General features: G+C 37.4%; 1 protein-coding gene across 2 annotated transcripts in view; it reads right to left on the bottom strand.

Annotated features, from left to right (window-relative positions):
* DNAJC1 (DnaJ heat shock protein family (Hsp40) member C1) overlaps positions 1 to 16,339 on the bottom strand; it is a 198,402-nt gene that overhangs the window by 15,631 nt on the left and 166,432 nt on the right. The gene's annotated exons all lie outside the window — the stretch shown is intronic.

Here is a 16,339-nt window from a genome sequence, read left to right as displayed (position 1 = left end):
TATAATACAGTGTTATCAACTGTAGTCACTGTGTTATACATTAGATCCTCAAACCTTATTCAACGTATAACTGAAAGTTTGTACCTTTTTACCAACCTCTCCCTATTTCCCCCATCTCCTAGTCCTGGCAACCACTTTTCTACAATTTTTCTATGAAGCTTGACTTTTTTTTGCTGAATAATACTCCATTTTGTGTGTGTGTGTGTGTGTGTGTGTGTATAAATACATTTTCTGTATACACTCAGCAGCTGATGGACACTTAAGTTGTTTCCATACACTGGCTGTTGTGAATATTGTTGCTATGAAATTGGGAGTGCAGATATCCCTTGGAGATAATGATTTTGTTGCCTCTGGATATATAGCCAGAAGTGGGATTACTGGATCATATAGTAGTACTATTTTTAATTTCTTGAGGAACCTTCATACTGTTTTCCATAGTGGCTGTACAAGTTTACATTCCCACCAAAAGTCTACAAGGGTTTTCTTTTCTCCACATCCTCACCAGCATGTTATCTCGTCTTTTTCATAACAGATATCCTGACAGGTTTGAGGTGATATCTCATTGTGATTTTGATTTGCATTTCCTTGATCATTAGTGATGTTGCGCATCTTTTCATATACTTGGCCGTTTATAGGTCTTCTTTGGAAAAAACGTCTATTTAGCTCTTTTGCCTGTTTTAAAATTGAATTTTTTTTTTTTTTTTTTTTTGGTATTGTGTTGTGTGAGAACCTTGTATATTTTGGATATTAACCCCTTACTGGATATGTGGTTTGCAAGTGTTTTCTCCCATTCCATAGGTTTTCATCTTGTTGATGGTTCCCTCGCTGTGCAGAAGCTTTTTAGTTTGATGTAGTCCCACTTGTTTTATTTTTGCTTTTGTTACCTTTGCTTTTGATGTCAAATCCAAAAAAATCAACACTGAGACTAATGTCAAGGGGCTTACTCCCTATATTTTCTGCTAGTTTTATGGTTTCAGGTCTCATGCTCAAGTCTTTAATCCATTTTGAGTTAGTTTTTGTGTACAGTATAAGATAGAAGCCTGGTTTTATTCATTTACGTATGGCTGTCCAGTTTTCCCAACACCATTTATTGAAGAGACTATCCTTTTCTCATTGTATATTCTTGGCTTTGTCAAAAATTAGTTGCCTGTACTAGTAAAATAAACCAGTGGATTTATTTCTGGCCTCTCTATTCTGTTTCTAATGCCAGTACCATACTGTTTTGATTACTATCACTTTAAAAGTTGAAATCAGAAATGTGACCCCTCCAGGTTGTTCTTCCTTCTCAAGATTGCTTTGGCTATTTGGGATCTTTTGTGGTTCCATACAAATTTTCAGACTGTTTATTTCAGTGAAAAATGCCATTCGAATTTTGAGAGTGTTTACACTGGATCTGTAGATTGCTTTGGATGGTATGGACATTTTAACAATATTAAATTCTTCCAGTCATGACACAAAATATCTTTCCATTTATTTGTGTCTCATTCAATTTCTTTACTCAGTGTCTTGAGAGTTTTCAGTGTATAGATCGTTCATCCTCTTGGTTAAATGTAAAACTAGCACTTTATTCTTTTTGATGCTATTGTAAATGGAATTAATTTCTCTTTTTGATAGTTTGCTGTTGGTGTACAGAGTTACAACTGATTTCTGTATACTGATCTTGTAGCTTACGATTTTACTGAAATAGTTTATTAATTCTAACAGTTTTGGTGGAGTCTTTAGGGTTCTCTATGTGTAATATCATGTCATCTGCAAATAGAGATGACATTGGCGGTGACATAGTCATCACCAAATTTATTTCTCTCTGATAGATCTAGATGACTTGGATAACATGGGTGCCAATTTAGTCATGAATGTTTAGTATTACTTCTCTCACCTATTCTATAATAATTTTTCAGTTGCTCATTCTGCTTTTATATCATGTGCAATTGTAGAAGGTATGGTCTCTGTCTGACTTAATGGAGATTTATGACTTTTTTCTAGCCTCCTTTTGGGAGAAGACCTATAGGTCCATACAGACACGACTTCTCTTCTTCCTCAGTATGTGAACAAATATTATTGTGGGCTACTGGCTTAGGTGGGCTTTTGGATAACACTACCGACGTGTATTAACAGTTACATGGATTGTAGAATTGTAGGGAAATTTGTTTCATGTTCTGATTCCAAGCAGAAAATACTTTATAATCCTTCTTCTTAACGCAGTTATGCCTAAAGCTATCTTTAAAATTCTTATGAAACGGGGCCTCTTATGAGCAAATCTGGGATATATAGGTTAGGGTGGAGTGAATGAAAAAAAACCTAAAATAGGTTTCATTCCTTCCAGTGAAAACACTGATGAAAGTAACAGAAAATTAATTAACAAAATGAAAACTATATTCCATAGGGTGCAGTTAGGATCAGTGGATAGTTACATAGTGGCACATTTCTACTCAACATACAGAAGAGTTTTCCATTTTTCTGAGCTATATAAAGTGTATACTCATATTCCTGGCATCCTCAGATAACTCAGAAAATAAATGTTGGCTATTAGTGATAACCTCAAGTCATATTTTTCAAATTCTGGCTGACTTAATGATATCTTAAGTATTCTAATAATAAAAATTATGTAACTGTGAAGTTCATTACAGTTGGACCTCGAGTAACACAGGTTTGAACTGAGCAGATCCACTTACATGTTTTTTTCCAATAAATATGTACTAAACTACTACACAATCCACCGTTGGTTGGATCTGAGGAGGAAGAACTATGGATACACAGGGCTGACTGTAAAGTTATATGTGGATTTTCAACTGTGCAGGGGACTGGTGTCCCTAACTGTCATGTTGTTCAGGGATCAACTGTATTTTCATTCAGTTGTATTTAATTTTGGCCAACTTTCTGCTGAATCTAGCACTCGTTATAACCAGGAGCTACTGTAGTTTTCAAATAAAAACGGCACTCTGTTACCTGAACGTTAAATAAACCACCTGAAAAAACGTTTCCAGCTGGTAGAGAGCAGTGCTGTTTATTCTTATTATTTCTCCAATGTCTTTAAATTTTTCTCTGGATCCTCTGTCTGGATAGAAAATACAAGAAATAATAATAGTGTACATCTTAATCATTGACAAAGAGGGCCTTCCATTAACTTCCTGATCACCTCTATAAGTAATGTAGATGGCCATTTACTGGGAGAAAATACTTATGCCAACAGACAGTAGTGTAGTTTTGCAGATATTTTTAGTCTATCGGCAAAATATTGCAACAAGCCAACATACATTCACCCACTTTCCTCTTTTTTAAATGGGTTACCCAAATTTTTAGCACAAGGAAGCAATTTTACATTGCATTAACACATTAGCATCTGCTCAAGGGTCACCATCTATTGACTTGCTGCGTCTCTAAGCTATACATAAGACAGAGTTAAGCAAATAATTCAGGGTAATAAAAGAAATCCCACCATAAAGTACGATGCTATCCCCAGACCATAGATTATATTGTGAGAAACCAGTTCCTTCATGAATAAAACATCCATGGTATTCAAAGTGAATATCATTGTAACTAGTAAATTACATCTAGACTTTAAAGTGGATACTATCCTCTTGGTAAGATACAGGGTTCTGATGAGTGAGTACAAATTACAAACTCAATATAGTAGTAATATAGGACACTAAATAAGATCCAGGAGAAAACATATAAGAATGGTAAATGGGAGATATATATAGAAAAATTTTCATGCAATCTGCAAGTATGCTTTGCTTGAATGAATCACTGAGGAAGATGAACAAGTGTTCAGTTGGAGCTTAACGAGATGCTGAATATTTCTGTGGTTCAAATATTCAAAGGAAAGCAACTGCTTTTGGAGCTCTCTGGAGTTCCAGCCCCATGGACTGGCCAGTGTCTTGGGACATGAAATACCTTGCTCTCAAATTTATCCTCCTTTGGCCCAGAACCTCAGAAAACCAAGAGATTTCACTTTGAAGATGATATTTGATCTAGGGCATGGCTGACAAAGAATAGTGCTGTCCTACACACAGGGTTAAGATGTAAAAATCAAGTCTTTGCTGAACTAAGAGGACAGTGTGGCTTAAATAAGAGTCAAACAATCTCGCTTCTAGTCCCAGGCTGCCATTAACTAGCTCTGTGGCCTTGAACTTTTCTCTCTTTCTAGAACTCACATCTGTATAGTAAGTGATTATTATAGTGATTTACAATTGTGTAATGGTTCATAATAACAAAGTATTTTCATGATGCTATCACATTTCACCCACCAGCTACCCCGTGAAATTCATATCACAGGCGAAGAAACTGAAGCTCAGAGTGATATGGGGACCTACAAAATCACACAGCCTGTAAATGGTAGCATAGGACACCAAAGCCAGGTTTTCTTTTAAATTCTTTTAAATTCTTTCCACTTAACTTCTTTATCCATAAAACAAAAGATTGCATTAATGATTTCTTTTAAAATCAAATATTCTGTGATTCACTAGATGTGACATTATTTTAGTATTATTATTTTTTTGGCTGCACCACGTGGCATGTGGAATCTTATTTCCCCAGCCAGGGATTGAACCCAGGCCCTCTGCACTGAGAGTGCGGAGTCCTAACCACTGGACCGCCAGGGAATTCCCTAGATGTGATATTATTAATGAACTATCTTTCAATTTAGGTGAATTACCAAAGATTTATTAAGTATTGACTTAGCATATCACTATACTGAGAACAGTGGTATATGTATAAGATCTAGTCTTATTCCACCTCAAGGAGCTTCAATGTGGTTATTCCTTTGCATACTCATTCAACAGATTTCCAATTAATTAGGACTGTGCTTATAAGAAAGAAAATCATTGTTTATTGCTTTAAAAGTTTTTTACTTCTAAATCAATGTTGGCTAAAGTAAGGAAAGAGCAATCCAAAACAGGCTTGTGTACTGACAGTTTGGGAGTCTGGCCTCACCTCTCATGAAGGCCAATTCTGTACTACTTTACCCAAGTTACTGCCAATCACCAACTAGGTGAATTTAGTAAAGATTCAAGCCCTTTGTACTTTGATTTCCCCAGTGTGTGTCACAGAGATCTGTTGGTGATACCTGTCACCCTATTGATGTATAAACAAGCTGGGTGGATATCTTGTTCCTCTCTCTCCACTGTTCTGTTTGCCCCTCCTTAAGCTGTGTCCTCTGTGGAAAAAGACAACTGAACCAGATAAAAGAAGGACATTCTCTGGACAAGGGTCTGCAAGTGGTTGTTATTACTTTGCTAGAACATTCAAATTAGCCCTCAAGGCCCTTTGATGGGGGAATATAAACAGGCAAAAATATTAATAGATGGCTCTAGAATTCCACTAGTAAAGCTGTTTTCGGTGAGGGGATGGTCTGGCAAGTGTTTCAATAGAGGTTGAATGTTCCTACTGCCCTCCCGGCCTAGGTGTCAGCTGCCAAGTACCTTACTGTTTTGATTACCATAGCTTTATAACATATTTTGAAAACAGGACATGTGATGCCTCCAAGCTTTGTTCTCTATCAAGATTGTTCTGGCTATTTGGGGTCCGTTGTGGTTCCATACAAATTTTAGGATTTTTTTTTTTCTATTTCTGTAAATCAGTAAAGCTTTTATAATAAAAAAAAATTAAAAAGAATGAGGTAGGCCTATATACTGACATGGAAAGATATAAAATATTTTTTCTTTCGATTTTTAAAAGTAGTTTTAAAAATCAAGGTAATACATGCACACAGCTTAAAAAAAAAAAATCAGTTTACAACCAGGGCTTCTGATGAAAAGCCATGTACCCTACACCCAGAAGCATGGATTTCTGTTCACAGCCTTTTTTTGAAATTTTAAAATATTTTTTCTGAGCATTGTTTTTTTAACCATTTAAGAAAAACTGAAGGATAATAAATTTACAATGTTGTGTTGGTTTCGGGTGTACAGCAAAGTGACCTGGTTACACACACACACACACACACACACACAATTTTTCAGATTCTTTTCCATTATAGGTTATTACAGGATATTGAATATAGTTCCCTGTGCTATACAGTAGGTCCTTGTTGTTTATTTTATATATAGTCGTGTGTATATGTTAATCCCAAGCTCCTAATTTATCTCCCCCCGCCATTTCCTTTGGTAACCATAAGTTTGTTATCTATGTCTGTGAGTCCATTTCTATTTTGTAAATAACTTCATTTATACAATTTTTTAAGATTCCACATATAAGTGATATATGATATTTGTCTTTCTCTGACTTACTTCACTAGTATGATAATATTTAGGTTCATCCATGTTGCTGCAAATGGCATTATTTCATTCTTTTTCATGGCTGGTAATATTCCATTGTGTTCATATACCACATCTTTATCTATTCATCTGTCAATGGACACTTAGGTTGCTTCCGTGTCTTGGCTATTGTAAACAGTGCTGCTATGAACACTGGGGTGCATGTATCTTTTCGAATTAGAGTTTTTGTCTGTTCTGGATATATGCCCAGGAGTAGGATTGCTGGATTGTATGGTAGCTCTATTTTTAGTTTTTTAAGGAACCTCCATACTGTTCTCCATAGTGGCTGCACCAATTTACATTCCCACCAGCAGTGTAGGAGGGTTCCCTTTTCTCCACACTCTCTCCAGCATTTTTATTATTTGTAGAGTTTTTAATGATGGCCATTCTGACCAGTGTGAAGTGATACCTCATTGTAGTTTTGATTTGCATTTCCCTAATAATTAGTGATACTGAGCGTCTTTTCATGTGCCTGTTGGCCATCTGTATGTTCACAGTTCTTCTGATGCTTACAAGTACACAAATTAACTAACAGGCTTTTGGTATATTATATCCTGAATTCAGCCTCTTTTTCTCATCTCTACCAATAAGCCCTGGTCCAAACCACCACTGTCTTTTGCAGGGACAACTGAAATAGCCTCTTACTTGGCCTGCCTTCCTGCTCCCACACTTGCCCTGCCACAGCATCTTCTCCACAGAGAAGTCAGAATGACCCTTTTAGATCTTGCACTCCTTTGCTCAAAATCTTCTGGTGCTTTCCTGTCTCATTCAGAGTAAAATCCAAAATCTTTACCTTGACCAAGGAGGTCCTAGGTGGTCTGGTCCTCCACTATCTCTTGGCCTCATCTTCTCTAATCCCCCCTGCTCACTCCTGGTCAGCCATACTGACCTCTTTGCTGGACTCTGCACACCCCAAGCAGGCTCTTGCCTCAAAGCCTTTGCAACTGCTGTTTCCTCCACCTGGAACGCTTTCTCAGACAACCTCACTCCCTCAGTTGCTTTGTGTCTCTGCTCAAACGCTACCTCTTAGAGAGGACTTTCCTCAGAATCCCACTTGAAATTGCACTCCCTAGGTTAGGTCTCTAACCTCTTACTCTGCTTTATTTTTCTTCGTGGAGCTTGTCACTGTTTACAATTTTTATTTTACTCCATATGTTCGTGTTCTTTCCATTGTGCTTCCCTGCCATTCTTTAGGGCAACTGTCTTTGCCTGCATGGTCGCAGCTGAGCTGCAGGCAAATTGGTATTCCAGTTCAGTGGAAGGGAAAAGTGAGCAAGAGCTCCTAGGGACACACATTACTTCAATTATGTTCCTCTGAGAAGAAATTAGTAACCTAGCCATAGCAGAGCTTGGAGGGCTTGGAAGTGCAGTGTTGCTGGGCAAATATGTGCCTGCCTTCTCTATTACTAGAAAAGGGGATAACATATTTTGATGGACAACTTGCCATAGTCTTCCACAATTTGTTGATTTTAAAAATTGAAAAACCATCTGAAAGTATACAAAATGTTTTTTTTTACATCTTTATTGGAGTGTAATTGCTTTACGATGATGTGTTAGTTTCTGCTTTATAACAAAGTGAATCAGTTATACATACACATATGTTCCCATATCTCTTCCCTCTTGCGTCTCCCTCCCTCCCACCCTTCCTATCCCACCCCTCCAGGCAGTCACAAAGCACCGAGCTGATCTCCCTGTGCTATGCGACTGCTTCCCACTAGCTATCTACCTTATGTTTGGTAGTGTATATATGTCCATGCCTCTCTCTTGCTTTGTCACAGCTTACCCTTCCCCCTCCCCATATCCTCAAGTCCATTCTCTAGTAGGTCTGTGTCTTTATTCCTGTCTTACCCCTAGGTTCTTCATGACATTTTTTTTTTATTAAATTCCATATATATGTGTTAGCATACGGTATTTGTCTTTCTCTTTCTGACTTACTTCACTCTGTATGACAGACTCTAGGTCTATCCACCTCATTACAAATAGCTCAATTTTGTTTCTTTTTATGGCTGAGTAATATTCCATTGTATATATGTGCCACATCTTCTTTATCCATTCATCCGATGACGGACACTTAGGTTGTTTCCATCTCCGGGCTATTGTAAATAGAGCTGCAATGAACATTTTGGTACATGACTCTTTTTGAATTATGGTTTCCTCAGGGTATATGCCCAGTAGTGGGATTGCTGGGTCATATGGTAGTTCTATTTGTAGTTTTTTTAAGGAACCTCTATACTGTTCTCCATAGTGGCTGTACCCATTCACATTCCCACCAGCAGTGCAAAAGTGTTCCCTTTTCTCCACACCCTCTCCAGCATTTATTGTTTCTAGATTTTTTGATGATGGCCATTCTGACTGGTGTGAGATGATATCTCATTGTAGTTTTGATTTGCATTTCTCTAATGATTAATGATGTTGAGCATTCTTTCATGTGTTTGTTAGCAATCTGTATATCTTCTTTGGAGAAATGTCTATTTAGGTCTTCTGCCCATTTTTGGATTGGGTTGTTTGTTTTTTTGCTATTGAGCTGCTTGTAAATTTTGGAGATTAATCCTTTGTCAGTTGCTTCATTTGCAAATATTTTCTCCCATTCTGAGGGTTCTCTTTTGGTCTTGTTTATGGTTTCCTTTGCTGTGCAAAAGCTTTGAAGTTTCATTAGGTCCCATGTGTTTATTTTTGTTTTTATTTCCATTTCTCTAGGAGGTGGGTCAAAAAGGATCTTGCTGTGATTTATGTCATAGAGTGTTCTGCCTATGTTTTCCTCTAAGAGTTTGATAGTGTCTGGCCTTACATTTAGGTCTTTAATCCATTTTGAGCTTATTTTTGTGTATGGTGTTAGGGAGTGACCTAATCTCATATTGAAAGTATATAAAATGTTTAAAATATGAAAAGCCATTATGTAAGATCTTACATAACTGTGATATGGTAAACATTACTCACTGTAGAGATAAGTACTGCACTGTGATCGCACTTCTTGTGTCACTTAAAGGAGAATGTTCTCAGTATCAAATTCTTTTGCTGTTACTATCGTTCCACTTTTTACTGCACAGGCAGATTGCGGTTTCTGTAAGTTGAAGGTTTGTGGCAACTCTGCTGAGAAAGTCTGTGGGCACCGTTCTCCCAATAGCATCTGCTCATTTTGTGTCTCTGTGTCACATTTTGATAATTCTCACAATATTTCACACTTTTTCATTATTATTATATTTGTTATGGCGATCTGTGATCTTTGATGTTACTACTGCAAAAAGAGTATGACTCATTGAAGGCTCAGATGATGGTTAGCATTTTTTTAAGCAATAAACTATCTTAAATTAAGGTATGTATGTTTTTTGGACATAATGCTATTGCACACTTAACAGACTACAATATAGTGTAAACATAACTTTTATATGCATTGGGAAACCAAAAAATTCATGCGGGTCACTTTATTGTGATGTTTGCTTTATTTTGGTGGTCTGGAACTGAACCTGAGGTTTGGCTGAACTTAAATTTGGACTATGCCTTTTTTGTATGGTTTTCTGTTGGTGGAGTTTCTAGTTGCCTTTTGTTCATGGCGTTGCTCTCTCCCAGTCTTTTGTTCTCCTGCTCCAGCGTGGACCTTCTGCACTCTTCGCCTGCTGTATTGCTGTCGGGGTCTCAGGATTTCCATTCACTGGGCTCAGTCCACTATTCCGAGGATTCTGTGTCTTCCTCTTTGGTGACTTATCCCTCATTTGCTGGAGTGCAGTCTCAGGAAACTGTCTTAAGAATGAGTCCTCACCCCACGTATTTACCATCATAGCTGGTTGGTCTGTTCTAGATTCAGAACCATTGCCCCTTGAACTGTGAGGCCAATGTTTCTCTTGTCTCCCGGAATCTAGTGCTGCCAAGCAATCTGCTGTCACTCTGACCTGCCTTACTTTGGAGGTTTCTTCTCCCTAGAAGCTTTAAAGCTCTTCTGTGTAGTCTCAGTGTTCATGCGTTGTTGGTCTCAGGTGTTTCTTCATCCTGGAAAACTTCATTGTATCATTTATTGAAAAATGCTCTCATGTCTGTTTTCTCTAACTGGAACTCCTTTTAATCAGATTCTGACCTTTTGGACTGATTCCCTGTATTTCTTGTCTTTTTGTTCTGCTCTCTAGGAGATTTTCCAGATGATAATTTTCAACCATTCCACTTCATTTATTTGGATACTTATTTTTGTTCTGATTTTTTTCCATAGCACACTTTTTTGTTTTATGAATTCAGTATTTTCTTGACTGACTCTCTAGATCAGGGGTCCCCAACCCCTGATTAGGAACCAGCCACACAGCAGGAGGTGAGCAGCGGGCGAGTGAGTGAAGCGTCTCACTTCTTCTGCTGCTCCCCACTGTTCCCATTACTGCCTGAACCATCCCCCCAGCCCCATGTGTGGAAAAACTGTCTTCCACAAAACGAGTCCCTGGTGCCAAAAAGGTTGGGGACCGCTGCTCTAGATGTTAGAAGGCAGGGATAATGAACTAATTCTAGAAGGCTGGTATAACCCTACCTAAAGATATCCAATTAACAAAACAACAAGAATTCTAGAATATTTCTACTTTAAGATATATAAATGCAAGAATCCTAAATAAATTAACAAATCAAATCCAGCTGTTTATTGAAAGAATAATATTATATGATTAAGTAAAACTTTATCTTAGAAATACAAAGGGGGACCCTAGTAATATATTCATCCTTATTAGGTCATATGATCATGTCAAGGGATGTTGAAGAAACCACTGTTAAAATTTCACATCTATTCCTGAACACAACTGTAATAAATGAGAATTGGAAAAATTAGAGTGAAGAAAATTTTCCCTAGCATAATAACGGATTTCTCATATCAATGACTAATATTAAAATTAATGACCAAACATGAGGTTTTCTTATTAAAAGGTTGAGCAAAAAGTCTACATGAATCACTCTTACTGTAATATAACATATCTCTGGAATTGTTAGCTAATACACTCAAATAAGATAACAAAAGATATAAAGAAAATGGCAAAGTATTATTTGCAGAAGGTAGGACTTCCCTGGTGGCACAGTGGTTAAGAATATGCTTGCCAATGCAGGGGACATAGGTTCGATTCCTGGTCCAGGAAGATCCCACATGCTGCAGAGCAGCTAAGCCCATGAGCCACAACTACTGAAGCCTGTGCGCCTAGAACCCACGCTCTGCAACAGGAGAAGCCCGTGCACTGCAACAAAGACCCAGCACAGCCAAAAAAACAACAAAAAACGGTAGGACTATCTATCCTCAGATTATAATGAATTAACACAAACTCTATTCGAAATAAGACCAGTAAGTAAGGAGGCAAGTTACAAAAATCAGTGCCATAGCACTTTTCACTTAGTTGATGAGCAATGATGAAAAACAAACGTTCTGTGTTTATGAGACTATGAGGAAGTGTCCTCTCATACCACCAGGGGCATTGTATAATATTATCACCTCTCTGGAGGCCAATTTTAGAGTCCCAAAGGTTCGAAAAACATCCATAGTCTTGAATCAAGCATCTCTACTCCTAGGCATACAAGCTAAGGAAACAGATATAAATGGAAAGATGAATGAAGAAAAGAAGGGAAGCAATTTAAGTGACAATCACCTGGGTGCTCCTTAATTATATCCAGACAACATGGAGTATTGTACAGGTGTTTAGAAAAATGATGTGGATCTTTGTTGTCGTGGAAAGCAGCTCATAGCAAAGTGAAAAGGGCAGGATACAGATTAATACTGTTAAAATTATGTAGTCATATGCCTATATAAGAAGACTAAAGTCTGGAATGACATACAACAGAGTGTGTGTGCATGAGAGAGAGATTTGATAACACATTATTATCATCAATTAATGTCAGATTATTAGATTTTAGTGACTCATCTAGCAAGAAGAATGGTATAAAGGACCCCTTCCTTTTTAAAATTTAAGTATCCTTGAAGGTCTTGGGGTTGAGCAGGTGGGGGAGCGAGAGGAGCGGAGATGAGGCTGCTCTGGAGAACCGCTGTGGCAGGGAGCCCGATGCAGGGGGTGGCGACGGTTCTCGTCCCCTTTACAGCCTGTGTAGGACTAGTCTGACTCTAAATAAAAGTAATAGCAATGATACATTTGCCAAAATATATACGAGTTAAATTGCTGAATTCTACTCTGGATAAACACAAGGAATGTTATTAGCTTTGTTAAAAAATTAATGCAAAGTCTATCTTAACTGAGATATACCTAAACTGTAACACCTACTTTACTACAGATGAAGTATTTTAAATGTTAATATATGCCTTTCAGCATTATATATACTATATATTTAGTTCACTGACAAAAGTTTTTCTATTGAATAATCTGCTTACATTTTTTGAAACAACTGCCATAATAACATATAAATATTCCCCCAACAGGTGTCTCCTCTATCTCCTCTCTAGTTGTGGCTATATAAAATAAAATTGGGAATTTTATTATTTTCCCTCCTTTTCACCTGCATATGAAATGCTTATCTAACTATACACATCTCAGGGTGGCACTAAGCTAATTACAAAAGCCTGTTTAGATCTATCCACCTATCTTTTGTTTTGCTACCTACCTGGGCCTTTTCCAAGCAGGCAGAACATCTCCAATCAGTCTGTTATCACAACTAGGACGCAGGAGATTAGTGACTATGGAGAGGGGCAGAATCAGTTTACATCCTTACAAGCAAGAGAATGGTATTACTGCACAAGCAAGAAATGTGAGGCTCCCTGACCTTAATTTAGAAAACCTGCAGTTAATAATCACACTAAAGTTGGTTTTTACATGCCAGACAGTTTTTGTTTCCTGTTTTTACAATTTGAGTGTCCTTTGTGGTTACCAAAATTATTTGCTAAGAGGCATATATTAACATTTAAAATATTTCATCTATAATAAAGTCTTACAGTTTAGGTATATCTGAGTTAAAATATACTTTGCATTGATTTTTTTTTTTACAAAGCTAATAACAAATTCTTTGTATTTATCCAGAGTGGTATTTAGCAATTTAACTAGTGAATTATGACAATTAATACACTGAAAACTCCTTTCTTAATTGAGGAACAAAATGGGTTTTTCACTGTAATCTGTCAACCCAAATAAAGCACATATAGATTCCACCACGGCACACTCTCACCCCTCCCAAAAAGGTCAATTGTTTCTCGAAGGAAAGAGAACTCAGCCTGAAGCTACACATTTAGCGAGGAAAACGGGTCAAAGAACAGATGTGCAGAGCTGGGGAGAATTGGTACAGGTGATCCGGTCGGTATGCAGAGGTTGCAATAACAGCAAACTCAACTTGGTTTCTTTTTCATAGTGGAACACTTAATGAAAACAAATCTAATTAACACCATACGCCAAAAAAGAAGTATAAGTGATCTTCTAAAGTGTGGTTAGCTTTCACTTAACATTCTACTAAAGGAACTGTATTAGCCAAACCCATCTCAGCTGCTTCAATGTAACTCAATGTGTGTTCGGTAAAATGAGTTTTGTCTTCAGACACTTGTTCTCTTTTAGAGAGAGAGTGCTTTACAGTTTGTGTTTGTGTGTATGTTACTGAAATGAAATGTACAGTCTAGCTATGGAGATGATGCTCACAGAATGAAAATACAGTGTGAGTCTATATATGTATATATTGATATAGAAGAAAAGTTACAATGGCACTTTTGGTGCCCCAAATTTTAGGTTTACTAAGTATTTCCAAGGTACTTTTGGTATTATGAAAATAGAACTAATACTTGGAGGGGGAAAAAAAAAATCTCAAAAAGTCATGTTTGGGGGCTTCCCTGGTGGCGCAGCGGTTGAGAGTCCGCCTGCCAATGCAGGGGACACGGGTTCGTGCCCCGGTCCGGGAAGATCCCACATGCCGCGGAGCGGCTGGGCCCGTGAGCCATGGCCACTGAGCCTGCGTGTCCGGAGCCTGTGCTCCACAACGGGAGAGGCCACAACAGTGAGAGGCCCGTGTACCGCAAAAAAAAAAAAAAAAAAAGCAAAAAAAAAAGTCATGTTTGCTACTTCCATGATAAAAGGAAAAAATATCTATTACATGGAATCAGTCTCCCTTGGGTAAGTCTAGAAGAAGAAGAAGAAAAAACTATGGGATGAATTTGCGAAAGTGTGAAAAGATGCCTTTACCTACACCAAGGCTGCACTAAGACTGCTCTTGTAAGTTACGTCGATTTTCTAGATCTATGACACTAAACAGCCATCCCAAGGCTCTGTTGATTACATCATGTATATTAGCATTTAAACTTTCATCTTTCTCCTCTTAAAAATACAGATTAAAAATTTAACCAGATTTTAATGACAACAACAAAGTAAAATATTGCTCTATTCAATTTCTTATCTGCCTTTGGCATTATTAACTGTAAGGTCTCATAGAAATATTATTTAAAAAGTTAAGGGCAGTGTTGGGACTTCCCTGGTGATGCAGTAGTTAAGAATCCGCCTGCCAATGCAGGGGGACACGGGTTCGAGCCCTGGTCCGGGAAGATCTTGCATGCCGCGGAGCAGCTAAGCCCGTGCACCACAACTACTGAAGCCTGTGCACCTAGAGCCTGTGCTCTGCAACAAGAGAAGCCACCGCAATGAGAAGCCCGCGCATCGCAACAAAGAGTACCCCCGCTCGCCACAAACTAGAGAAAGCCTGCATGCAGCAACGGAGACTCAATGCAGCCATAAATAAATAAATAAAATAAATTTATATAAAAAAAAGTTAAAGGCAGTGCTATCTTCAGCAGAGACACCACTATCTTCAACGGAGACACTAAGTTAGTGAACTGTTCTCTCTCATCAGCCAATTGAACTAAAAGTTTTGAGGCCCTTTTAAACCAATGCCTGTTTTGTAACTTTCTAAAAAGTATTTCAGTGATTTTTGTTAATCATTATATTAACAGTAATTATATACTTAGAGGATCATAGTACTTAAAACATCAGTAACCATGGAACATCTTTAACCTGGTCAGATATTTACTGATAAGGCATTATTATCTTTTACAAACAACCTTACAAGATAAAATGCACATCCCAGTAACATTCTTAGCAGAGGAAAAGGTATCCTTATGGTTTTCCTCCAGTAACCTAAGATAACTGGTCTCATCATGAAATAGCCAAAAAAAAAAAAGTTATAAGATACAAGGGCTAACTTTCCAAATGATCAGACTTTTAAGTCAAAATCACGTAAAACATCTTACAAAAATTTTTGTCTTTAAAATGTGATTTTAAAAAGTCCTACCATATGGTAGTAAAAACATTCATATATAATTTAAAATTCTCAAAGCAGCTCCTATCTGAAACAAAACAAAACAAAAAAACCCAAGAAAAAAAACTGACAGTAAAACGTAGCATTTGTTTCTAAATTAAAAGGTTATTTTTTTTGGTAGTTGTGCTTATTAATCATTTTGCAGGGTTTTTAAATTGTTCATTATCAAAAAAGACCCAAAGTACACTAATACAATTGAAGAGAACATAAGAAATCTGAATCTTTGCTTTCAGTATCCTTAGATATTTTAGAGCTATAGGATTTATTTTAAAGTAAATTCAGTAAAGAATATTTACTACCATTTATGAAAATAAGGATCATATTGATGAAAATAAAGACCTCCATTTCAAGTAAACATTTACTGAATATTTAGTACATATCAGGTGCTCTAGTAGGTGCTTTTATAAGATTCTCTGCCCTATATTTCTAAAGTGTTAAATCGAAAACTTTCCTGGTAAACACTGTCTTTTTTTGTTGTTGTTTTGTTTTGTTTTTTGCGGTTCGCGGGCCTCTCACTGTTGTGGCCTCTCCCATTGTGGAGCACAGGCTCCGGACGCGCAGGCTCAGCGGCCATGGCTCACAGGCCCAGCTGCTCCGCGGCATGTGGGATCTTCCCGGACCGGGGCACGAACCCGTGTCCCCTGCATCGGCAGGCGGACTCTCAACCACTGCGCCACCAGGGAAGCCCAACACTGTCTTTTAAATGGTAGGTATTACTAGTCACATATAATCATATATAATTTAAATATATATTGTTTATAGTATATATATAAATCTATAGTTATACACTTTTAATGTATATTATATATAATTATAAAGCTATATTCATAGAACAATTTTTTGGT

The sequence above is a fragment of the Hyperoodon ampullatus genome, assembly GCF_949752795.1.
Source record: "Hyperoodon ampullatus genome assembly, chromosome: 3".
Lineage (NCBI taxonomy): Eukaryota > Metazoa > Chordata > Mammalia > Artiodactyla > Ziphiidae > Hyperoodon > Hyperoodon ampullatus.
The sequence above is the reverse complement of the archived record's forward strand: the minus strand, read 5'-3'. Positions and strand labels throughout refer to the sequence as shown.